Raw genomic sequence first — 25507 nt, forward strand, 5'->3', positions numbered from 1 at the left:
TACCAAAATATGACTCAAATTAAGGCTTACCACTTAATTTAATAATTAAAACAAAGCCTTGGATAGCCAGGAAGTCATACACAAAGAACTACTGTGTCTCATTTCTTGCTTAAACAATTTTCACCTAATTGTAAAATACAACTAAAATATCACTACAAACAGGTTCTTTCATCAGCCTCAAGAGTAACTTTACTTTGAAAGACTTAGATTGATTCATATTTATCAGAAACAGCACCATGAGTGCTGAAATGGTTATGCTAAATACCACCTCAAGCTCTAAAGAAAAAAAAATTAAACTTTTCATTTTGAAATAATTATAGATTCATAGGAAATTGCAAAGATAGCACAGAGAAGTCCCAGGTACCCTTCAGACAATTTCCCCCAGTAGGTACATCTTATGTAGCTACACAACATCATCAAAGCCAGGAAACTGACATTGGTATAATGTGTATGTGCAGTTCTATGTTATTTTATCATATGTATAGATTCATGTAACCACCATCAAAATCAAGATATAGAACTATTCTATCATTACAAATATCTCCCTCGGGCTGTCCTTTATAGTCAAATCTATCCTCCTTCCCCACTATTCCCGATCCTGGTAATCACTAATTTGTCCTCCATTCTGCAATTTTGTCATTTCAAGAATGTTATATAAATAAAATTATATTGTATATGACCTTTTGAGAATTTTTAATCAGCATAATGTATAGTTGCATGTATCAATATTTCACTTTTAAAATTGTTGAGTAGTATTCTGTGATAAGAATGTACTGTACTTTGTTTAAGCATTCAACTACTGTGGAACATTTAGTGTTTTGCTATCACAAATACAGCTACTATGAAAAACTGTATACAGATTTTTACATAAAAATTAGTTTTTATTTCTGTGGGATAAATGCCTAGGAGTGAGACTGCTGGGTTGTATGGTAAGCCTATGTTTAGTTTTTTAAGTAACTGCCTGGCTATTTTCCAGAGTGTGCATGACATTTTCAATTATGTTTTAAGAACTTACTGTGTCAAAGTACTGAATAGTAGAGTATAAAATAATTAGAAAACATGAGAGCAGTCTCAAAGAATCAGTAGGCAAGGTAGTATCAAATGTAGTATAATAAATAGGAATTCAGAGATAATTCTTATGGTAGGATCAGGGAAAGTTTCATGGAAAGGATTTTATCTGAATTAGGCATTGAAGGCTAAGCAAAACTTTAAATAGGTAGAAAAGGGCATTTCAGATAGAGGAGGTGGCATAAGAAAAGGCACAGAGGCAAGAAAGCATGAGAAATATGATGACCCCACCAAAGTACTATCCAGCTAAAGCATATGATACAGGGGAAATAACAGCAAAGAAAAGGTTGGGGTAAAAAAGGCTATGGAGGGCCCTTCAGCCCCAGGTGGAGTCTAGTCTTCAATCTGAGAGCCAGAGACCTTCAAATATCAAATGATAGTTTATCCATAAACAAATAACTAATGAAAGCAGATCTGCTCTAGTTGAAGAAGAAGTGGGAGTCTAGGGGTCCCTCCTCCTTTTCCCCTAGAGTCCTGGAGGCTTCAAATAATGAAGCTTAAAATATAATGTTGATATTCAGGTGTAAAAAGGAATTAGACACTGGTATATGGATGAGCCTTGAAAATATTATATACGATTAGTGAAAGAAGCCAGTCACAAAAAGACAAATATTATGATTCCACTAATATGAAGTGTCCAGTTTAGGCAAATCCATAGAGACAGAAAGTAATTAGTGGTTGCCAGGGGCTGAAGGTAGGAGGAATGAAGATTGACTTATTAATAGGCACAGGGTTTCTTTTGGGGGGTGATAAAAATGTTCTGGAATTAAACAGGGAGATGGTTTCACAACATCATGAATATACTAAAAACCACTGAATCTCATACTTTAAAAGGGCAAATTTTATGGTTTAGGAATTATGTCCATTTTTAATGCAAAAAGAAAAATAAAAATGCTGAGGGTACCAGGGGGCATCATACAGAAAACTGGAGATAAAATAATGGACAGACACTAGGCACTCAAGTATATTATTTAGGAGAAGCAGTCATATTAATAGGTAACTATAATATAGTAAAATAAATGCTGTTATTGGGTTCTACAGACATGATGGGAGAACTTAGTAGAAGCATTTAAATCCATCTTTGAGGGAATGAGAGGAGGTTTCTGGAGATGATGATAGCTCAAATAAGTCCAGTAGGAAGAGCAGAGGTTACCAGGTAGAAGTAGGGAGTGGGTAAGGAAAAGTGTCAAAACTTAGAAGTGAAAAACACTGCACATCCCAGAAACTGCAAGCAGTTCTAAGCAGCTGGAACAGAGTCAGGGGTAAATGGTAAGAAATGGGTCTAGAAAGGTAAGCAAGATGAGGAGGGTATAGCTCAGTGGTAGAGTGTGTGCTTAGCATGCACAAGGTCCTAGGTTCAATCTCCAGTACCTCCATTAATAAATAAATAAATAAACCTAATTGTGCCCCACCCTCCAAACCAACTAACCAACAAAAAAGAATTCCTAAGGAAAAAAAAAAAAAAGTTAAGCAAAGTCCATATTACGAAGAGTCTTGCCAGGAGTGCAGATACATTCCACTGGCTATGGTCAACCTTTAAAGGACTGCAACAACGTAGTGAAATCCAATTTGTATTTTAAAAAGGCAACCTGGCTTCACTGTGATGAGTGGAGTGGGCCAGAGGGAAGTGACTAGAGAGAGAGACCAGGTAGGAGAGTGGAGGACTACTGTTGTTTTTCAGGTGAGAGAAAATATTGGTTTAAGCCAGAGGCGGGCAATCTATGGACTGTGAGCCAAATCTGGCCTGTTGCCTGTTTTTGTATGGATGGCAAACTAAGGATGGTTTTTACATTTTTAAATGGTTGGAAAGAAAAGCCAAAAGAATATTTCATTAATTGTATGAAATTCAAATTTCAGTGTCTACAAATAAAGTTCTATAGGAAACAGCTGTACCCATTCATTTCCATATTGTCTATGGTTGCTTTGGGACTACAGTGATCATGATATGGCCTGCAAAGCCTAAAGTATTTACTATCTGGCCCTTTCTAGAAAGTTTGCCAACCTCTGGTCTAAACACAGAGAACAGAACAGAATGAGAATGAGAGATAACAGAATGAGAACAGAGAGATAAGTATATGTAATAGATATTAAAGGGGAAAAATGAATACTTACTAATTGATTAGATACAGGAGTAAAGGAAGAAACATTAAGGATGATTTTACATTTCTAAAGTAGGAGGACGAGATGAGTAAGACTGCATAATAGGGAAACACCAACAGCTATGTGATCTACTGACCACTGAGAACTGCTCTCTAACTTCTAATTAGCCTATGTCTACTTTCTTTCCCACTCCCTTTACAGTAGTTCCTCCAATCTGTGGTTTCACTTTCTGTGGTTTCCGGTACCAGCAGTCAACCGTGGTCTGAAAATTCCAGAAATAATTCACAAGTTTTAAATTGTGCACTGTAATGAGTAATGGGATGAAATCTGGGGCAACTCACTCCATCCTGCCTGGAGTCCCTAACCATCAACATCATCTGCTCCTAACATCCAACCACTGATAGCACCGTGGCTCAATGATCCAAGAGCACCCTAAGCAGGTGATCCTCCTTCTAACATATCACCAGAATGTCAACAGTAGCCTAATGCTACGTCACAATGCCAACGTCATTCACCTCACCACACAGGCATTTTATCATCCCACATCATCAGAAGGATGAGTATAGAAAAGATATTCTGAGAAAGAGAGACTGTATTCATATAACCGTTATTACAGTATATTGTAATTGTTCTATTTTATTATTAGTTACTGTTGTTAATCTGTCACTGTGCCTAATTTATAAATTCAACTTTACCATAGGTATGCATGTATGTAAAAGACATAGTATATAGGGTTTAGTGCTATCTGTGGATCATGTGTACACTGGGGGTCTTGGAATGGATCACCTGTGGATAAGTGGAGATTACTGTATTTTCACAATCCAATTTCTTTTTGCATTTTTTTGCCCCTCCAAAGAACATAGCCAGCCTTTATTCCTACTTTCAACAAGTTTGCATTACTTTGTTTTTTTATCCATTTTTATGATGCTATTCTAGCTTCTCTGTACTCTTTTATTTTAAACTTGCTTTTGAAACGGCTAGAGAGATGCTATTCTTGAATTCTAGGCAATGAGTGGCCTCAGCTTCCTTGGACTGTCTCTTTTATATCCTTACACTCTTAAGATTTTTTTTTAATGGAGGAGGGGAAATTCAATCTACAGACTACAATAGTAGTAAAGGATATTATGGGTGGTACTGCTTTATTCTTATCACTTTATTTTTCTCTTCAATCTTTATTGAGAATGAAGACGCTGATCCCCATGACTTATATATAAAGTCCTCACATTTCAAAAGCTGCTCTGGAACAATGTATTTTAATTGGTATTAAAGAGAAAATCATAGTTTGTCTAAATAAAAGCCCTTCTTAATCTAAGTAGAATGAATTTATTTCCCACCTCATTCCTTTGCCATGTAAGGATTTTTCATTTAGCTTCTCAGGCCCCCTGTATGGCATATTGTTCCCTTGGTATCTCATGTCCTCTATTAATCTCTATCAACCTTTCCAGCAGGATTCTCACAAAAATCTTACATTCAGTGGTGAGTACTATCAGCAGGTACCAGTTCCCTATTTCTCTTACTTCCTATTAACACTAGTTTGACTGTGCTAGTTACCTCACCTTCCGTATGCCTTTGAACAGAGGTGCCATGGATTCGCTCAAAGATCTTACAGAGCCAAGCTGGTAGACCATTAAACCCAGAAGTTCTTTTCCTTCTACAGTAATTTTATTATGTTGATCACTTTTAGAATCTAGATGTCTGCTACAAAATTATCTGTTCATCTTTTTGACACTGTAAAATTACAGGCATCTGATACCTCTTCTTTCCACATACACAACCCAACCTCCAAATTTCTTATCTAGCTCCTAAAATGGTTTGACAAAGAATTCTTCTAGCTTTCAATCTTACCCTTCTAAGGAAATCTGAATGTTTTTACCTACCAATACTCTTTTGTATTCTCATAAAATCTAAGAATGTAAAGCAATGACTTCATTTTGGCTTTAATCTTATGTTTCCACCATCTTGGGTCTGTGTATAAAGGCTTCTCCAATTTGGTTTCTGATTTTCAATGTTTGTTTCAATTTCTTCAATTTGTTTTTCTTTACTTTTATGTTTTTCATTAATCATTTCTGCACACAGATCTCTTTAATTCTTTAACTTCCTTGGCTTTGACCCTTCCTCTGAGAGCCTTCACTTCTTTTAATACTTCTACCACCTCCTCACTTTCAAAAGGGAGCTGATTCTTCCTCCTCATAGATTTAATTTCCTTGTGTTCTAACAGGAACTTGCTTATTTTCTAAATGATTCTACCAAAACTTCCCAGTTGTTGAGAAATTAATTTGAGTTCTTACTACTGCATGATTGGAAAAAAGATTATTTCACTTTGCTACACAAACTCTCTGTTGAACTGGCAGTGCTATAGCCATACAGTTGGCAATGCTATACAAATAAAATGCTACAGGCAATACTGGCTACAGGAATACAAATGGCCCTCTGTATCCACCATTTTATACAAGGGGCCTGAGCATCCATCTCTGCACAGAGGCTCCTGGAACCAATCTCCTTCAGATACTGAATGATGACTATACCTTCTTTTTTACCCTAAGTATATTCCAGACAGGCATAACAGTATATAAATTCTAAGAAGTATTATTTAATCCTTGTTTTATAAAAGGATTCTCACTGTCTGGCTTCTTAGGTCCCTTTTTGCTTACTTTCAGACTTTTCCCATAATATCCTTATTTACAGTATTCAAGAAAGACAACAAATAATAATTTTCTCTTTCATATTTATTTGGGGATGAGAGATAGATGTGTGAAAACAGACAGACAGACACACATACATTCAGAAACACAGCCCCATTCCTTTGCCTATTTTATATCTATGGTCAGATAGACTCCAACCCAGATTCCAATATATCCTTCAAAAATCCACAGTGCTCAAAATGCCTTGCCCAGCTCCAGAGTCTACTGTGGAAAGCCTCATGTTAAATCCTTTCAAAAACAAACCATTCTTTCATCATATGCAGTTCTATTTCCAAAAAGAATGTCACTTTTTCTCTTCTACCCTCAAGGTTCATCAGAAACGAGAATTCCATGAGAACCGAAACTTCTCTCATTCATTCCTGTGTGTCTAGCATTTGGTATACTGCCTGGCCCAATAAACACTCAGTGTTTGCTGGATGACTCCTTAGAAGTTTATGCTCCATATTCTTTGTACTACGTACTCTCCTACCTTAAGTTGCACTTTATCCCTATTTATATAATTTGAATCATCCTTCAATACTTCTGAATTTCTTCATTTATTTCCCTTTGTTATCACCTTCATTGCCTTAGTTAGGCTTTACTTGACCTCTTCCCTTCCATAATACTTGTTTCTCTGGGATTTGGAGTCTATCTATAATGGACTGATTATCTGTGCTCTCTTTGGCTCTTTCCATGTTAAGTGCTTAAAATGTATTTACTATCCTTCCTGAGACCTCTTCTTTTTTTTTTCCTTCTTCTGAGGCATATGTTCTTATCTCTTTTTTTTTCAGTAAGAATCATCTTCTCCTGATATTTTTCTGTAGCACCTCTTGCTCATCCCCAGCTAATTCATCTATTTTCCTCTAATCTTTCTCCCTCTAATACCTAAAACTTAATCTTTGTATTTCCACCACCTCTTTCTGAAGCTCTTTAAGCCATCCCACATGGCTACTCTGAATTAATTTTGGTAGCTGTTACCAGTTCAGTTGCTCTGCTTTTCTTTTCATTCTGGGACCTTGAAAATGGCTCAGCTGTGTATGCTTCACTTTCATTATGACCTGTTCTAGGGCTGTCAGCACCAATATGACCATTGATACCAAAGGTTATATACAATTGGCTTTTTACAGATATCATTTCTGGCACACCAGAAACATATTTTCTGATTACATCTCATACTCAGATGATTTCTAGAGACAGTTCTATATTCTGTAACATAACTGCCAAACATGGCTGATGCTCAAAATCACCTGGGGAGCTTTAAGAAATATGTATTCTTGCTTCCCCGACCCCACTCCAGTCTGGGGATGGGCCCAATAACTTTTTTTTTTTAAGCTAAAGGGATTCTGATAAGCAGCCGTGTTTAGCAATTACTCATCTATGGTACATCTTTGGCTGGCACCTATACCAGTTGGATCAAAATGGAATATCATTAATAATAACTATTAAATGTTTATTTTGTGCCAGGTCTTGTGCTGAGTGCTGTACCAGAACTACTGCATTCAGTCCTCACAACCTCCCTGTGAGGTGGGCTCTCCGTTTCACAGATGAGGAAACTGTGCTCTACATCATATGCCTATAATAAATTCTGGATATTCTCCCAAGTGGTCCCAGACCAGAGTCTGTGGTCAGGACCACTGTACATACACTCGATCAGTAGTCAGTAGGTGACTGACCTTTTATTCTTACTACTCATATATTGCATACAGTTAACATTCCAAACACATCTGCAACTTTTACTTGATCTGTTAAAGAATTAGTCTCTCTTGAAGAAAGTTTTGGTTTAATCTATACTCAGTTACATTTTTAAAGAGAATTAGCAAGGCCTTTGGTATTGGTTGGCTATAATGAATCACTACAAAGGTTTTTTTTATTCACTCTTTCATTTTTATTGGATAAGTCATTTATAAAGCATTTACTGAATATCCACTATGTGCAGGCCTGGGGATACAAAGTATTTGGTTTTGGTCTGTTAAGAAGAATCACAAAGAATCACTAAAGTTTGTTTTTGTCATTCATTCTCTCAGCCAGTCATAAGGAAAACATTTATCGAACACCTATGAAGTGAAAGACACTGTTGTAGAAGGCCTAGAAATACAGCAATATAGAAGAAACAGGAGAGAGGTCTGGATAAAAGATACACATTTTGGAGTCATCAGCCTAAATGAAGTTTTCTGAGTGAGTATGATTGCTTAGGAAGAGAGTAGGATGAGAAGAGGATCTCAGACAGAAAACTATGAACCATAACACTTAATGATGAACAGAAGTAAAGCGAGTAAAGAACATTAAGAATTGAGAGGAAAAAAACAGGAGAGTCTAGCATCAAGGAAGCCAAGAGCACAGTGCTAGGTAGAAAGATGCTGAGATATTAGGAACAGGAAGAGAAAATGCAGATGTGAACAAAGACAATTTTCTGTTCAAGAGAAGCTGAGCTAACAGGATCTGCTAAGCTGGACGTAGGGGTGAGAAAGAAGGAGTCAAAAACGACTCCAAAGTGTCTGGCTTGAGAAAATGAAAGGAAGGAGTTGCCATTAACTGAGAATTGGGGAAGACTGAGTAGAAGTTCTGGGGTAGGGGTAGGAAGAGGGGTTTGGCTTAAGTCCAAAACCATACTTGCCATCCAAGAGGAAATGATGTGTAAGGAGTTGAGTATCAAGCCTAGAACTCAAGGGGACAGTCTGGACAAGAGATACAAATTTGGAAATCAACAGTTCATAGGTGATATTTAAAGAGGTGTCAGAAGGAGCTCTCCAAAGGACTGAGTGTAGATGAAGAAGAGGTCGGAGGACTAAGCCTTGGAGCATTCTGTTTGAGTAGGAACCAGAAAAGGAGAACGAGAAGGAATGGTTAGTGAGGCAGAAGGAAAGCTAGATTTCCTGAATGAAGAACATGTTTCGAGGAGGAGAGGGAGGCAGTAATCAACTTATCAAATGCTGCTCACAGGTGAAGTAAGATGATGACTGAGAATTAACAAGCAGATTTAGTAACCCTGAAATTACTGGTATGTTGCAAACGATACTGGTGGTGTGGCAGCGGCAAAAGCCTGATTAGAGTGGATTTAAGAGGAATGCATTTAAGCTGTTCCCAGCTAGGCTACCAGAGGAATTTACTTTCAACAATAATCCTTCTACTTAGCAGAAGGCCAAAATTGGGTTTCAGCTCACTTTCCGTGAAAGTTACCTCAACTGATCATATTCATTACTTTCAAATAAAAAATTTCATGGCAGTATCAGTCCTTGGTCTTCTGACACTCATTTTTCCAGAAATAATTCTACAAGAGCTCACTTCAGCTCTCAGCACCTAGAGTGAGTACATGCCCTCGATTTTCTAAAGGCTCTAATTTAATATAATTTTGCTCTGTTAAGGATTTGATATATGTGCAATTAAACATGATTTAATTTTATGCCACTGTAAGAGTTTTTATACTAAATTTTTTTCTCAAATCAAAAAAAAAAAAAAATTCATTTTCAGCCAGGGGCTGGAAGAGGGGAAAAGGAGAGTTTTGTTCAGTGGGTACAGCATTTCAATTTCGCAAGACAAAAAAGTTCTAGGGATTTGCTGCACAACAACAGGCCCATAGTTCTTGCCTAAACTTCTGCAGTAACATATTTCCTAACTAATCTTGACTTCAATTTCTTTTCTCTACAACTATTCTCCATACTACACCCATAATTATCTCTTCAAAATACAAATTTGATTATATTGTTCTCCATGGCCATGAGTGTGAAATCTAACTCCTTAGTATGGCATATAAGGCTTCTAAGAGTCTGGCCCTAGAAAGCCCAGAAATAAATCCTCATATATATGGTCAATGGATTTTTCTACAAGGATGTTAAGACCATTCAATGGGGGAAGAAAAGTCTCTTGAACAAATGCTGTTGAAATAACTGGATAACCACATGCAAAAGACTGAAGCTGGACCCTTACCTAGCACCATACAGAAAAATTAACTCAAAGGATCAAAAACCTAAATTCAATAGCTAAAACTGTAAAACTCTTAGAAGAAAACATAAGGGGGAACTCTTTGTAACCTTCTATTTGGTAATGGTTTCTTAAATATGACATAAAAAGTACTGGCAACAAAAGGAAGAATTAAAAAATTGGATTTTATCAAAATTCAAAACTTTTATGCATCAAAGGACACTATTAACAGAGTGAAAAGACAACTGATGGAGAGAAAATACTTGCGAATCATAGATCTGATAAGGATTTAATATCTAGACTACATATAGAACTATAACTCAACCAAAAACAATCTACTTCAAAAATGAGCAAAGGACTTGAACAGACATTTCTCCAAAGATAAAAATGGCCAAGAAGCACAGGAAAAATATTTAACATCATTAGTCATCAGAGAAATGCAAATCAAAACCACGATGGGATACCATGAAGAAAGCTATCATTAAAATTTTTTAAAAAAGGAATATAACATGTGTTGACAAGGATATGGAGAAACTAGAATCTACACTGTGCCTTGCTGATGGGAAATGGTGCAGGCACTATGGAAAACACTTTGGTAGTTTCTCAAAAACTTAAACATAGAATTACCAAATGACCAGCATTTCCACTTCTAGGTATATACTCCAAAGAACAGAAAACAGAAATTCAGAGACTTTCATACCAATGTTCAAAGGAGTATTATTCACAATAGCTAAAAGGTGGAAACAACTCAAGTCTTCATCAACAGAAGAATGGACAAACAGAATGTAGTATATACATATAAGAGAATATTACTCAGTCATAAAGAGGAATGAAGTTCTGACACATGCTACAACATGGATAAACCTTGAAAACATTATGCCAAGTGAAATAAGCCATAGACAAAGGACAAATGTGGTATGATTCCACTTATATGAAGTATCCAGAATAGACAAATTCAGAGACAAAAAGTAGAATATAGGTTACCAGAGCCTGGGAGAGGGGGACAATTATTGCTTAATGGGTACAGAGTTTTTGTTTGGGATGGTGTCAAAGTTCTAGAAATAGTGTGGTGGCTGCACAACATTGTGAATGTACTCAGTGCCCCTAAATTGCAAACTTCAAAATGGTTAAAATAGTAAATGTTATATTATATATATTTTACCACAATAAAAAAAATAATAAAGAGTCTGGCCCTAAATAGGTTTATCTGCAGCCATAAATTCCCTTTGTTCTCACCAACATGTACCTTGCATTCCACTCTCCTATTGAACTGCTTGACTTGTGAAGGTACAACATACTTTCAAGATTTCTTGGCTTCATTTGTGTTCATTCTGTCCTTACCTCTAAGTTTGGTAAATTATTCTTTATCCATTAAGATTCACTGAAGATGACCTCCTGAAGCAGTTAATCAATTGTTCCTTTATACATTGAAACTCCTTTGTGAACAGTTCTACTGTGGCATTTAATCATGCACCATGCATTATTTCCCTATGGGTGTCTCCCCCATAAGATCAAGTTCCATGAGGACAAGTATTGAATTTTATCTTTCTATCCCTAGTGCCTAGCACATGATAGATACTCAACTTTCCCAAGTAAATGACTTAGTATATAATGTGCTTTGAAAAATCATAAAGCACTATATCAGGAAAAAACATTTACTTTATTTTACCACCTGTGAATTTATTTTAAGTTAGTTTCAGTTTATGAAACAAGTCCCTGATGATATGCAGTATATAAGAAAACTCAGTTTTTTTCATTATGCTCCCATTAACTAATCCTAAGATTTTCTTTTCATATAAATGCTAAATTGAACCAGAAAAAATATTTTTAAGTTTCTAAATGAACAAAATACTAATCTAGATGTACTATCAAAGAAAAGATATATTTTATGTATGTCAGAACGATAATGAGCTGACAACGAGTGGCTTTACATTAGAATATTTTGATCACGTCTTCCAGAAAAGTAGTGCAATCAGATGCGTGGATAGTATCTGTGGAAGCCTCGGCACATATTTATGCACGCTTTAATTAAGAACCAGTGCAAATTGCTGAATCAATCATCAAATATTTACTGAGTCCACACACAGGGCATAGTACCAAAAATCTAAGTGTTTACAAAATTTAGACCAGATTTTTATAGTCAAGAAATTCACAACATAAAGTTGGAAGACATGAAAAAATAGATACAATATAAATGTACAGACATGGTTATTCACTCAACAATTATTTATTAACTGCGTATGAGCCAGGTACTTAAAACATACGCAGATTAAGAAATATGGACTCTGCCTCAAGAATCTTAAACATTTACTAAGAAATGTTATGCCAAGAACTGTGGGAATACAAAGATGAACAAAACGTACAGCTCTATCTGGCTCACAATCTAGTTATGGAGAGATAATTATAAGCAAATAATTCTAGCAATTAACACTAATGACTCTTCAAAACTCTTTTCCCTTGGTCTACATGCCACCACAGTATCCAGCTTTTCTTCCTCTCTCTCTGGCTACTCTTTCTCAGTCATTTAAACCTGCTCCTCCTCTACTATACCCTTATATGCTGCAAGGCTCTGTCTTACATATTTATCATTTCACTCTATAACCTAGGTCATTCCTAGACTTCAACAACCATAAGAGACTTAAATCTGTTTCTAGCTTGCCCTTTCTACTGAGTTCCAGAAGTGTATTCCCAACTGCCTACTAGATATTTCATAGATTCCTCAAACCTGACTTACCTAAAATTGCACTATTCTCACACTAACTTCTAGCACCACTATCAACTGGGTTACACAAACCAGTATCAAGGGATTCAGCTTTGCCTCCCCATCTCACATTAAATGTATCACAAAATCCTGATAATTCTATTTCTTTCCATTTCTGTGACTTAATGACCCAGTGTTTCTCCATTAAGGTGCAACTGGCATTTGAAGCAGGACAGTTCTTCATTGTTGGGACCCTCTTCTGCAATACAGAACATCTAGCATTCCTGGCTCTATGCATTAACACTCCCCAGTCATCAGGACTAACAAAAGCGTCTCCTGAGGCTGGTATTGCCTAGGTTAAGAATTATACGGTGCTTAGTTGAAGACTCCATTATCTCTCACCTGTACTACTAAAAGGTATTTTTAAATAAAAACCTTTTAATCATCTTCCCTACAACTACTTTTTCTCTCCTCCAATCAATTCTCTATTCTGTAGTCTCTGCCAGTTATAAAATTCTGGTTTTTGAAGTGAAAAAAAAAAAGTGAATGAAGGGCTGCAAATGATAAAGTATTCTTTTTTATCAGTGAGTTGTATTCCATTACATATATGTATGCTGCTTCTTCATTACCTGCTCAACTGTTGATGCACACTTAGGATGCTTCCATATCTTGGCAATTATAAATAATGTTGCTGTTAATAGCAAGGTGTATGTATCTTTTTGAATTAATTTTTATTTTGTGGTTGGCATTATTCTTTTGATAACTATGTAAGTTTAAAAAGCTAACACTGTAAACATTCTTAGAAACAATGAACAGTACATATATGTAAATTTAAAAATATGTGCACAGTAAAAAAAAAAAATGAGCCATGAAAGACATGAAAGAAACTTACAAGACATACTACTAAATTAAAGAAGCCAGTCTGAAAAGGCTACAAACTATACGATTCCAACCAAATGACATTCTGGAAAAGGCACAGCTTTAGAAACAATAAAAAGATCATGGTTTCCAGGGGTTTGGGGAGAGGGAGGGAGGGAGGGATGAACACATGGAACACAAGGGATTTTTAGAGCAATGAAATTATTCTGTATGATACTATAGTGGGGGCTACATGTCATTATGCATTTGCCAAAGCCCATATAATGTACAACATTAAGAGTGAACCCTAATGTAAACTATAGAATTTGGTTAATAATAATGTGTCCATGTTGGTTCGTTGATTGTACCAAATATGCCACACTGATGAGAGATGTTAAGGGTAGGGGAGTATACTTGTGTGAGTGGGGAGGGTTATGTGGGAATTCTGTATTTTCTGTTCAATTCTGCTGTAAACCTGAAACTGCTCTAAAAAAATAAAGTCTATTCTAAAAAAAAAATTCTCTATTCTGTAGCCACAGCAGTGTTTTAAGCTCAACTTGATAAGCGACTCCTCTACTTAAAACCCTTTAATGTTGCTGATCTTAGGAGAAAGCATTTCCTCTTCTGCCATTAAATGAAATGTTAGTTGTGGAGTTTTGAGAGATATCTTTGAATACGAAGTTTCCTTCTATTATTATTTTGCTGAGAGTTTTTATCATGAATGGGTGTCAAGTTTTATTAAATATTCTCTCTGCAAGGATATCCAATCTCACCACTTCTAATTAACATTGTACTGGAGTTCCTAGCCAGTGCAATAAGGCAAGGAAAAATAAAATAAAAGCATCCAATTGGAAAGGGGGAAAAACTGCCTTTATTTGCAGATGACGTGATCTTGTCCAGAAGTAATTTTAAAGAATCTACAAAAAAAGCTACTACTAATGAGCTCTAATGGCTTTTTTGTAGATTCCTTAAAATTCCTTAGATTCCATTAGTGCTAGAAATAATAAGTTCTAGGGCAGGAAAATGATCAATATATAAAAATTAATAGCATTTCTATACACCTGCAAAGAACAAGCGGAAAATGGAATAAAATATATGATTCCATTTTTGATAGCATCAAATACATGAAAATACTTGGGGATAAGTGTAATAAAATATGTGTGAGTCTTGAACACTGAAAATAATAAAATGTTGCTGCAAGAATTTAAAGAAGACCTAAAAAATATATACACCATGTTCATGAATTGGAATATTCAATTTATTGTTAAGATTCTGTTCACTCCAAATTGATTTATAGACTTATTATGGGTATCTCCTGAAAGATATGTTTTAAGTTTTAACCCTCTAGTATTACTGTGAATGTGACCTTATTTGGAAAATAGTGTCACTGCAGATATAATCAAATTAAAATGAAGTCATACTGGATTAGTCTAGACCTTAGTCCAATATGACTGGTATCCTTATAAGAGAAAACAAAATTAGGGAGGAGAATGCCATGCATAGAGACAAAAACACACAGACATATTGGGAAGACAACCATGGAAGATGGAGACAGAGACTGAATTTATGCTGCCATAAGGTAAGGATTCTTCAGGTTATTAGAAGCTATATGAATCTTCCCCTAGAGGGTCCAGTAGGAGCACAGTCCTGCCAACACCTTAATTGTTGACTTCTACTCTCCAAAACTGTGAGATAATAAATTTCTCTTGTTTTAAGCTATCCAGTTTATAGTGCTTTGTTACAGCAGACCCAGGAAACTAACACACATAGTGAATACTCAAAATTTATTTGATTTGTTGGTAAGATAACTGCTCTTATATAATAATATATAATTTTATTTTATTTTTTTAATATTTTAAAGCTGTACAGATATAGATATAGATACATACTGTGAGGTAATATAGTTTACTGGAAAAAGCAAGGGCTTCTGGAATCAAACAGACCTGAGTTTAGAATTTTGCCATTCTCTCACGTAACCCTGTTTCTTCAACCATAAAATGAGGATTAATGAAAATATATAAAATCCTGTCCAGTACGGAGTTTGATATTTAATAGTTCTTTTCTTTCCTGGGTACATTGGCATAGCTAATCTCAAAGAAATTTGGTCTTGTATTAAAAACTCTAACATATTAATTAAATTGACAAAAATATATTGATCACATTATATACTCTGTACTAAAAAGATATCAGAAACATGTCCCTACTTTTTTTTTTTTTTGGTCTTCCTTTCTTATTTTCCTATTTCTCCACTTTTTCCTGCTCCCATGATAAGGATAAGGGTCAGAGAATCTCAGGAGGTTTCATGGAACTTATAAAACTAATTGATTCTTGAAAAATATTTGTTAGGATTTAGTTATGCAGAGAAAAGCCAAAAGAACATTCAAGGAACTTCCTTCCACCCAACTCCATAGAGGAAAAGAAACAATTCTTGTAATGTGGCAAAGTGGTATATGTCCTCTGAAGCAATAGGGAGTACTTGTTGAACTGTGGTTTCATTAATCAAGAACTATTTTTTATGAATGAGGACCTATTTCCGTATTTCAGTTTCTTCCTTGGAAGAGAATTAACATTGCCTTTGACTGAAAGTCTAGGTGTCCCTCCAGACACAGGCGAGGCATGCAGGAATTTCAGTTCCTCACAGTGCTTCAAGTTTCTCTTTCTGATTCCTAACTAACTTTATCTAACTTTCTTGCCTTTTTTTTTTTTTTCTCCTGGCCAAGTAGCTCCTTTTGAACAATGTTGCCTCAGAGCTTTTGATTTGTTGCCTTCTATGTCAGATTCTCCTTCTCTGCCAAATTATGTACTTCCCCTAAGGACAACTTCAAAACTTATCTCCAGGAAGCCTTTTCTATTTAATATAAAATGATTTACTTTTGTTTTACAACTTCAAACCTACACATCTAATTTAAATTCAACTTGGGGTGAAACATTTTCTCATTTGATGATTAACAAAGGCCTAACCCACTAACATTTTTCACTCTTAAATTTGACTATCTTTAGCACTTTGTACTGTTGATCTCTCCTGTCCCTCCTTAAAACTCCCTTAGCTTCAGTAACACCCATTTTCTCTCATCTGATCCCTCTCCCACTCAACGTTTATATACCCCGTGCTTCCATTTTTAACCTCAATTTCATTTCTTTATTCATCAGATATCTTTGAGTTTCTATTTTGGGTCAGTGCCTATGCTACATGATATGGATACAGCAGTGACCAAGAGACAGATACAGTGTATGTACAGGGTTTACAATTGAGCAGGGAATATTAGAGGAGGTCTTAACCTCATTTAAGGGCTTAGGGAAGACATTTCTGAGAAAGAGAGTATTAGTTGAGTCCTAAAAAAGATTAGGTTCTAGTGAGGTAAGGAATAAGTGAGGAATGAGTGAGAGGTTTGTAGGAATAAGAAGCTTGGGAGAGATGAGAAGAGGGTTCCGAATGTAGAGCACTGTAGTTTCAAAGCACAGAATAGGGAAAAGCATGGAAAGTTTGAGGATCTAAAATTTCAGTATGTGGAGTAGAGGAAGCTAAAGGGAGAATGATAATATTTGATGCTGGACTGCAAGGCTGAAGTCAGACTGCCAAAATATTTGCGAGCTATGTTAAGGGCAATAGGAAGCCATTGATTGGCTTTCCCTCATTTCTACTGCATGTTTTATTTTTACTTTTTAACAACCTAGTTGTATAATTTACATAAAATATACTGCATCTATTTAAACTTTGCAATTTGATGACTTTTGATAACTTTATACATCTGTGTAATCACCATGACAATCCAGATATAACATTTTTACCACTCCTTCAAAGTTTCCTCTTGTCCTTTTGTCTTCCCTCCCTCCTCTTCTGGCCTCAAGCAACAATTGTTCTGTTTTGTATTATTAAGGATTAGTTTGCTTTGTCTAGACAACTATATAAGTGGAATCATAAGTATGTACTCTTATATTGGGCTTCTTTCACTCAGAATAATGGTTTTGAGATTCATCTATGCTGTTGAGTGTATCAGTAACGCATTCCTTTTTATTGCTGAATAATATTCTGCTGCATGGATTTATCACATTTTGTATATCCATTCACCTGCTGATGAACATTTGGGTTTTTCCATTTTTGGGGTTTTGTGAATATAGCTACTACAGATATTTGTGTATAAGTCTTTGTGTGGCCATATGTTTTCATTTATCTTAGGCAAATATCTAGCAATGCAATGGCTGGGTCATATTTATAATATAAATATTTAACTTTAAAGATATATTTAACTTTATAAGGAGTTGCTAAGCGGTTTTCCAAAGTGGATTCACCATTTTATACTCCCACCAGCAGTGTATGACAGTTGTAGCTGATCTACATCCACACTAACACTTGGTGTTGTCAGTCTTTTTCTATTAGTCATTTTAATGGATGTGTAATGGTGTCTCACTGTGGCTTTAATTTGCATTTCTTGATGACTAATTTTATTGAGCATCTTTTCACGTGCTTATTTGCTATTCATAAATCTTTGATGAAATGTCTGTTCAAATTTTTTCCTCATTTTCAAAAACTGAGTTGTCCTTTATTGAGTTGTCTTAAGGGTTTTTATATATTCTAATTTTTCTTCCAGTTTTATTGAGATACAACTGACATACAATACTGCATAAGTTTAAGGTGTATAGCATGATTTGACTTACATACATCATGAAATAATTATCACAATAAGTTTAGTGAGCATCCATCATTTCATACAGATACAAAATGAAAGAAGTAGAAAAAAATTTTTCTTCCTCTGATGAGAATTCTTAGGATTCACTCTCCTAATAACTTTCATATATAACATACAGCAGTGTTAATTATATTTATCATGTTGTACATCACATCCCTAGTACTTATTTATATTATAACTAGAAATTTGTTTTGACCTTTTGACCACCTTATTTCAATTTCTTCTCCCCCTGCCTCTGGTAACCACAAATCTGATCCCTTTTACTATGAGTTTTTTGGCTTGTTTTTGAAGTATAACTGACCTACAACAATATATTAGTTCCTGTTACACAACATAGTGACTTGGCATTTCTATGCATTTCAAAATGATCACCACAAAAAGTCTAGTTATGATACGTCATCATACAAAGATAATACATATTTAGTTACTATATTCTCCACACTGTACATAGCAATCTATATCAACATAGACATTATTTTAAGTTGCTGATCTCGTAAGTTCAAACATATTTTAACAATCCTGCATTTTTACTCCCCACCCCCAACATTTACTGTTTCTGATATATTTTACATATTTTTGTTTTGCGTATCCCTTACCTACTTATTATAGATATATACTATTTTACAACTTTTATCTTTTAACCTTTCTACTAGCTTTATACGTGGCTGATTTACTACCTTTGTAGTATATTTGCCTTTGTAATGAGATTTTTTTCCTTTTCTAATTTTCATGTTTCTAGTTGTGGCCTTTTCTTTTTCACTTAGAGAAATCCCTTTAACATTTTTTGTAAAGCTAGTTAGGTAGTGCTGAACTCTTTAAAGCTTCTGCTTAGCTGTAAAGCTTTTGATCTCTTCATCAAATCTGAATCAAATCTGCCTTGCCGGGTAGAGTATTCTTGGCTTTAGGTTTTTCCCTTTTATTACTTTAAATATACCACTCCCTTCTGGTCTGCAGAGTTTCTGCTGAAAAGTCAGCTAATAGCCTTATGGGAGTTCCCTTGTGCATAACTTGTTGCTTTTCCCTTGCTGCTTTTAATATACTTTATCTTTAATTTTTGCCATTTTAATTGCAATGTGTCTTGGTGTGGTCCTCTTTGGGACTCTCTGTGCTTCCTGGACCTGGATGTCTGTTTCTTTTCCCAGATTAGGGAAGTTTTTCAGCTATGTCTTCAATTACATTCTCTGCCCCTTTCTCTCTCTCTGGTACCCACTGTATGCTTGATGTTGTCTCAGAGGTCTCTTAAACTGTTCTTACTCTTTTTCTTTTTTCTCTTAGCTTCAGTGATTTCCACTTCTCTGTATTCCACTTCACTGATCCAGTCCTCTGTATCATCTAATCTACTGCTGATTCCTTCTAGTGTACTTTTCATTTAAGTTATTGTATTCTTCATCTCTGTTTGGTTCTTTATATTTTCTAATAGCTTTATGTTCTATTTATCACTGTATTATTTAATTATTTTATTTTGGTAGGGGGAGGTAACTAGGTTTATTTATCTTTTTTGGAGGATGTACTGAGGATTGAACCCAGGACCTCCTGCATGCTAAGTATGTGCTCTACCACTTGAGCTATACCCTCCCCCCTATATTTTCTAATTCTTTGTTAAAAATTTCTAACTTCTCACTTGGCTTATCCAATCTTCTAGTGAGTTCTTTGAACCTCTTTACTATCATTACCTTAAACTCTCTATTGGGTAGATTGCCTATCTCCACTTCACTTAGCTCTTCTGGGATATTATCTTGTTCCTTCATTTGGAAGATATCCCTGTTGCCTCATTTTGCCTAATTTGCTATTTTTATTTCTAAGTGTCTGGTAGGTTGGTTTTCTTTCCCAACCTTGGAAAAGTGGTCTTTTGAAGACATCCTATGCACCCCAGCAGCACAGTCCACTCTGGTCACTAGAGCTATATGCTTGAAAGGTGCCCCTATGTGCTTTATGTGGGTCCTATTGCTGTGGTGGTCAGACTACTGTGGGCAGTATGGTAGGTGTGGCTGGCCCCTAGTCCTGTTGCTTACCAGCCCTTGCCTTGTACAGAGGCTGCTGGCCACTGGTTGGTAAGGCTGGGTTGCAAGACTACTGGCTGAGGTTCCTGAGGTCCTGGGGCTAGTGTTAGCACACTGATGGGTGAGGTCAGTTCCCAACGTGGCTCACTGCAGGATCTCGGTGTCCCAAAGCTGGTGCTGGCTCACTCGTGAGTGGGGCTGTATCTTGGGGCAGCTGGCTGAGGGGTCCAAGGTGTCTTGGAGCTGGTATCAGCCTGCTGGTGGGTGGATTTGGGGCCCAAGGGGTCCTGGGGCTAGTGCCAGCTCACTGGTGGGCAGTGCAGGGCTCTCAGGTTATGATTCTGGGGGTCTTGGAGCTGGTGCTGGCCTGCTGGTAGGCAGGGCTGGGGCTATGGGTGTTTGGGGGCTGGTGTTGGCTTGCTGGTTGGTGGGCTGGGTCCTGATATAGTTCTTCTGTCAGATAAATGTATCCATGCCTTGCTTTTTCTTTCTTTTTTAAAATAGTGCCTTTTGAGGAAGCAAAGGTTTTAATTTTATAATCCAATTAATCAGTCTTTTTCTTTATGGTTCACGCTTTTCATGCCCTCAAAAATCCATGCCTATCCAAAGTCACAAATATTTTCTCCTGTGCTGTCTTCTAGAAGATTTATAGTTTCACCTTTTACATTTAGATCCATGATTCATTTCAAGTTAATTTTATATATGTTGTGAGGCAGCACAACATATAAAACACGACTACCCACCACGCTGCTGTAAAGATATCTAGTCACTTTAACCTCTTTTGTTGAAAAGACTTTCCTTTCCCCATTAAATTGCCTTGGCATTTCTGCCAAAATTAGTTGACCATATATCTGTGGGTCTATTTCTGCACTCTATTTGGTTCCAGTGATTTATATGCCTATTTTTTAAAATAATTCCACGCTGTCTTGATTACTGTATCTTTACAATAAATATAGAAATCAGGGAGTGTAAGTTCTCCAACTTTGTTCTTTTGTAAAATTGTTCCGGCTATTCTAGGTTATTTGCATTTTCACATACATTTTAGAATCAGCTTGTAAGTTTCCACCAAAAAAAAAACCAAAACAAAACTCTGCTGGAGTTTTTATTGACTCTTATATTTAGTTTCCTAGACCTGTTATAACAAAGTACCACAAACTCAGTGACTAAAACAACCAAACTTTATCCTCTTACAATTCTGGGGGCCAAAAGTCCAAAATTAGATTGTCTGTAGGGCCATACTTTCTATTTGAAGGCCTGAGAGAAGGATCTTTCCTTGCTTCTTAGCTTCTAGTGGTTGCTGACAATCTTGGCATTTCTTGGCTTATAAGTGCATCACTCTAGTCAAGGCCTCCATCTCCACATGGCTTTCTTCCCTGTGTCTCTGTGTATCCAAATTTCCTCTTCTTATAAGGACACAAAAAAATTAGGTCCACCCTAATCCAGTAACCCGCAGCACTTTGTATCAGCACTAAGGACTATCAAGAGTTTATTGGAAAATTTTTAAAATGCAGTCCTTCCTCAAGGAACTTAAAATTTTGTTGATAAGACAAAGTTAACAAGCATTAACAAAGTTAGTAAGAAGCTATTAGTGAAAAATGAAAAACCAAATAAATTAGTGTTACTCAAACAATAAATGTTAATTGTGTACAAAGAAGAAAAAGCATGCGTCAAGTCAGAAGTCCCAGAGGGCTTCATGGTAGACAGACCAAAAGACTGGTGTAACAGAGAAACAGAAAAGAGGCAAGAGGCTGAGGGTCAAATAACAGAAACAAAGGTTCAGAAACAGGAATTAACACGACCCAGAAAGGCAGGAACACAGTTTGGGTCAGGAGATAGTTTGAGACAAAGTAGTTGGAGCCACTCCATGGAAGAGTCTAAAGATCAGGCAGCAGAATTCTGATTGGACACATTGAGTGATAGAACTACTCTGAAAGTAAGGTTTGAGGAAGATCAGGTTTGCTTAAGGGGGAGAACTAACTGAGAGAAATAGAGTCCTGGTAAGGAGACTAGTGAGAAAGCTCCTGCTTCCTTTCCAATCAATTCTCTATACTGCAGCCAGTTTTTTTGGTTTTTTTTTTTAAATTATTATTGACTTATAATCAGTTTACAATACTGTGTCAATTTCTGGCATACAGCACAAATTTTCAGTCATACATGAATATACATATATTCATTGTCACATTTTTTTTCGCTGTGAGCTACCACAAGATCTTATATATATTTCCCTATGCTATACAGCATAAACTTGTTTATCTATTCTATATGTACCGGTCAGTATCTACCAATCTCGAACTCCCACACTGTCCCTTCCCACCCACCTCCCCGCTGGCAACCACAAGTTTGTATTCTACGTCTGTGAGTCTGTTGCTGTTTCATATTAAACTCATTTGTCCTCTTCTTTTTTCTTTTATTTTTTTATTTTTTAGATTCCACATATGAGTGATATCATGATATTTTTTCTTTCTCTTTCTGTCTTACTTTACTTAGAATGATATTCTCCAGGGACATCCATGTTCCTGAAAATGGCATTATGTTGTCATTTTTATGGCTGAATAGTATTCCATTCTATAAATATACCACATCTTCTTTATTCAGTCACCTGTCGATGGACATTTAGGTTGTTTCCATGTCTTGGCTATTGTAAATAGTGCTCCTATGAACAATAGGGTACAGGTGTCTTTTTGAATTAGGGTTCCTTCTGGATATATGCCCAGGTGGGGGATTGCTAGGTCATATGGTATGTCTATTCCTAGTCTTTTGAGGAGTCTCCATATTGTTCTCCACAATGGCTGCACCAAACTGCATTCCCACCAACAGTGCAAGAGGGTTCCCTTTTCTCCCCACCCTCTCCAGCATTTTTCATCTAAGGATTTTTGAATGATGGCTATTCTGACTAGTGTGAGGTGATACCTCATTGCAGTTTTGATTTGCATTTCTCTGATAATTAGTGATAGTGAGCATTTTTCATGTGCCTATTGGTCATTCGTATGTCATAACCAATTTTTAACTCGATTTGATCAAGTAGCTCCTCTGCGTGTTGAATCAGTGAATATGAGATGCTGAAGGAATCAAAGATGACACCAAAACTTCTAACTCAGTCTTAATAATAGTTGCACAAGCATTAGAGGGACCAAGAAGGTAGGAAAGGGATATAGTTTAGGGAGGAGATATAAGTTTTATATGGTATATGAATAATTTAAATTAGCAATTAAATGACAGCTAGAGTTTGGTCATGTTGTGGGGAACGTGACCCCATAACCCGTATGGGGAAGCAGAGGGAAAAGCGGGAATTTTCACGTGCAGCATACTAGAATTATAGGAGGCTGATTATCAAATTACAGAGGGACAGCCAGGCTCCAGGGAGTTAGCTGAGGCAAATAAGGGAGGAGTCAACTAAGCCTAATTAGAAGTGGACCAGGAAAGGGGACAGGGGTTGGAGTCAGACAACCAGGAGGAAAGGTGAGGCAGGTTGGCTAGAGCTAGGACAGATCTTAAGTGGGTAGAGAGAAGGGAGGACAGAAATAAGGAAGTAGTTGTGGAATAATAAAAGCTCTTGCAACACTTATTAAACATTCTCTTTTTTTTTAAATATGTGGTAGGCATTATTCCAAACATTTAAATGAACTTAGTCATTTAAACTTCACAAGAATGAGAGGGGTAACTATTACTGTCCTTATTTTAGATGAGGAACCAAGATACAGAGACGTTAAGTGATTTTGCCAAAGGTTCTACACATATTAAATGGCAGAGTCAGGATTTGAGCCCATGGTAAAGAATATCTAATATGTGCCAGGGATCTTACATATGCTTATTTGGTATGTGTATGAGTGTTGTAGACACACACACAGACACACACACACACAATGAGGATTTTTTTGGGGGAAAAAAAAAGTAATATGTTCCCCATTCTCCTTTCTTGGCACATGATCTTTTCCCTATTCAAACAAAGGTATATACTGCCTCAGGGAGGATTATGGTTGTTAAAGGGAAAAAGACGTCATTTATTGTTCAGCTTCAGACCTCAAAACTGACTTTTTTTTTTTTTTGCATTTGTAATGAAACAACAATTTTGGGAAGGACTGTTTTCACATTCTAACAGCTCTTTTTATTTATTGAGAGCTTGACTTGGCCCACCTGGACTATATAACTTTAGTATAAGATACAGGTAAGAATTCAAGCTAGGATAAGAGAAATAACCTACATTCAGGAAATAGAAGAGCCTTTCTGACAGAAAGAGGAAAGAAAAAGCAATGTGTGTGTCACAGATCCCCCTTGTTATGGGCTGAACTGTGTTCCCCCAAAACCCATATACTGAAGTCTCAAACCCCAGTACCTCAGAATGTAACCTATTTGGAAATAATGTCTTTAAAGAGATGATTAAGTTAAAATGAGGTCATTAGTGTGGGACCCTAATCCAATATGACTGATATCCTTATTAGAATAGACACCAAGGATGTGGGGGCACAGAGGGACAACCATGTGATGACAAAGCAGCAAGGTGGTGGCCATCTGTGAGCCAAGGAGAGAGGATCCAGAAGAACTGCTGGGACTTCAACCTTGGATTTCTAGACTCCAGAACCATCAGAACATATATTTCTGTCATTTCTAGCCAACCAGTCTGTGGTATTTTATATGGCAGCCCTAGCAAACTAATATACCCCTCAAGGCTGAAAACCTTTAGGGAGGAAGACAAAAAAATAAGGCAAATGTGGGGGGGAATCCCAAAGAAGCGGAGCTTGTTTCTCAATTCCCTGGACAATTTCAAGCTCCCTTAAAGAATTTCTGTGTTCTAAAAGGCCAGGTAACAGACTGAAAATGGCAAGATAGAATAATAAATTGGAATATGTCCAATATCACCTTTCTAATTCCTATTGAGCAGGGATTCCTAGATTTCCAAAGACAGCCTGACAGTAGCAATGAGTACACCTAGCACCTAGATCTTGATCTCTAATACCATATCCCAATGAAGGGAACCAGGAAGGGCAGGAAGTATACAAAATAATCCAGGAGCATCTGGTAGTGTCAGAAAGGAAAGGGTGTGTCACAATGATGGGGTATTATGTCCAAAGGATATAGGAGGCAACTGAAAGAGCTCACAATGGCCAAAGTTAGAACAATTTGAGCAACAAAATAAATACAGTAGCACTGGATAATAACCTAAAGTATAAAATAAATATCCATGAGTCCACAGTGATATAAGTAAATGATAATAAATATTAATAAATGATTAATTTATTAATAAATTAGAAAGAAGAGACAAAGGTCCTTACAGAAAAATTACAAATAATTTATGTAGATACTCTGCCCTTAAGGAGATAGTAACTCCCAACTCATTCAATGTTGGCTGCACACAGTAACTTCCTTCCAGAGAGTACAGGATGGAAAAGGAGAAAAAAGGAGTAACTTTACAGGGAAGAAACCTGACAAACACTACTGCAAGTCAGGTGATCAAGGTTAACATCTAATGATAAGTCATTTTGAGAGATACACCCT

The 25507-nt window shown here is 36.4% G+C and overlaps 1 protein-coding gene across 2 annotated transcripts in view; it reads right to left on the reverse strand.

The window, feature by feature from the left end:
* Positions 1-25507, reverse strand: part of GOLM2 (golgi membrane protein 2) — a 93006-nt gene that overhangs the window by 62804 nt on the left and 4695 nt on the right. The gene's annotated exons all lie outside the window — the stretch shown is intronic.

The sequence above is a fragment of the Camelus ferus genome, chromosome 6, assembly GCF_009834535.1.
Source record: "Camelus ferus isolate YT-003-E chromosome 6, BCGSAC_Cfer_1.0, whole genome shotgun sequence".
Lineage (NCBI taxonomy): Eukaryota > Metazoa > Chordata > Mammalia > Artiodactyla > Camelidae > Camelus > Camelus ferus.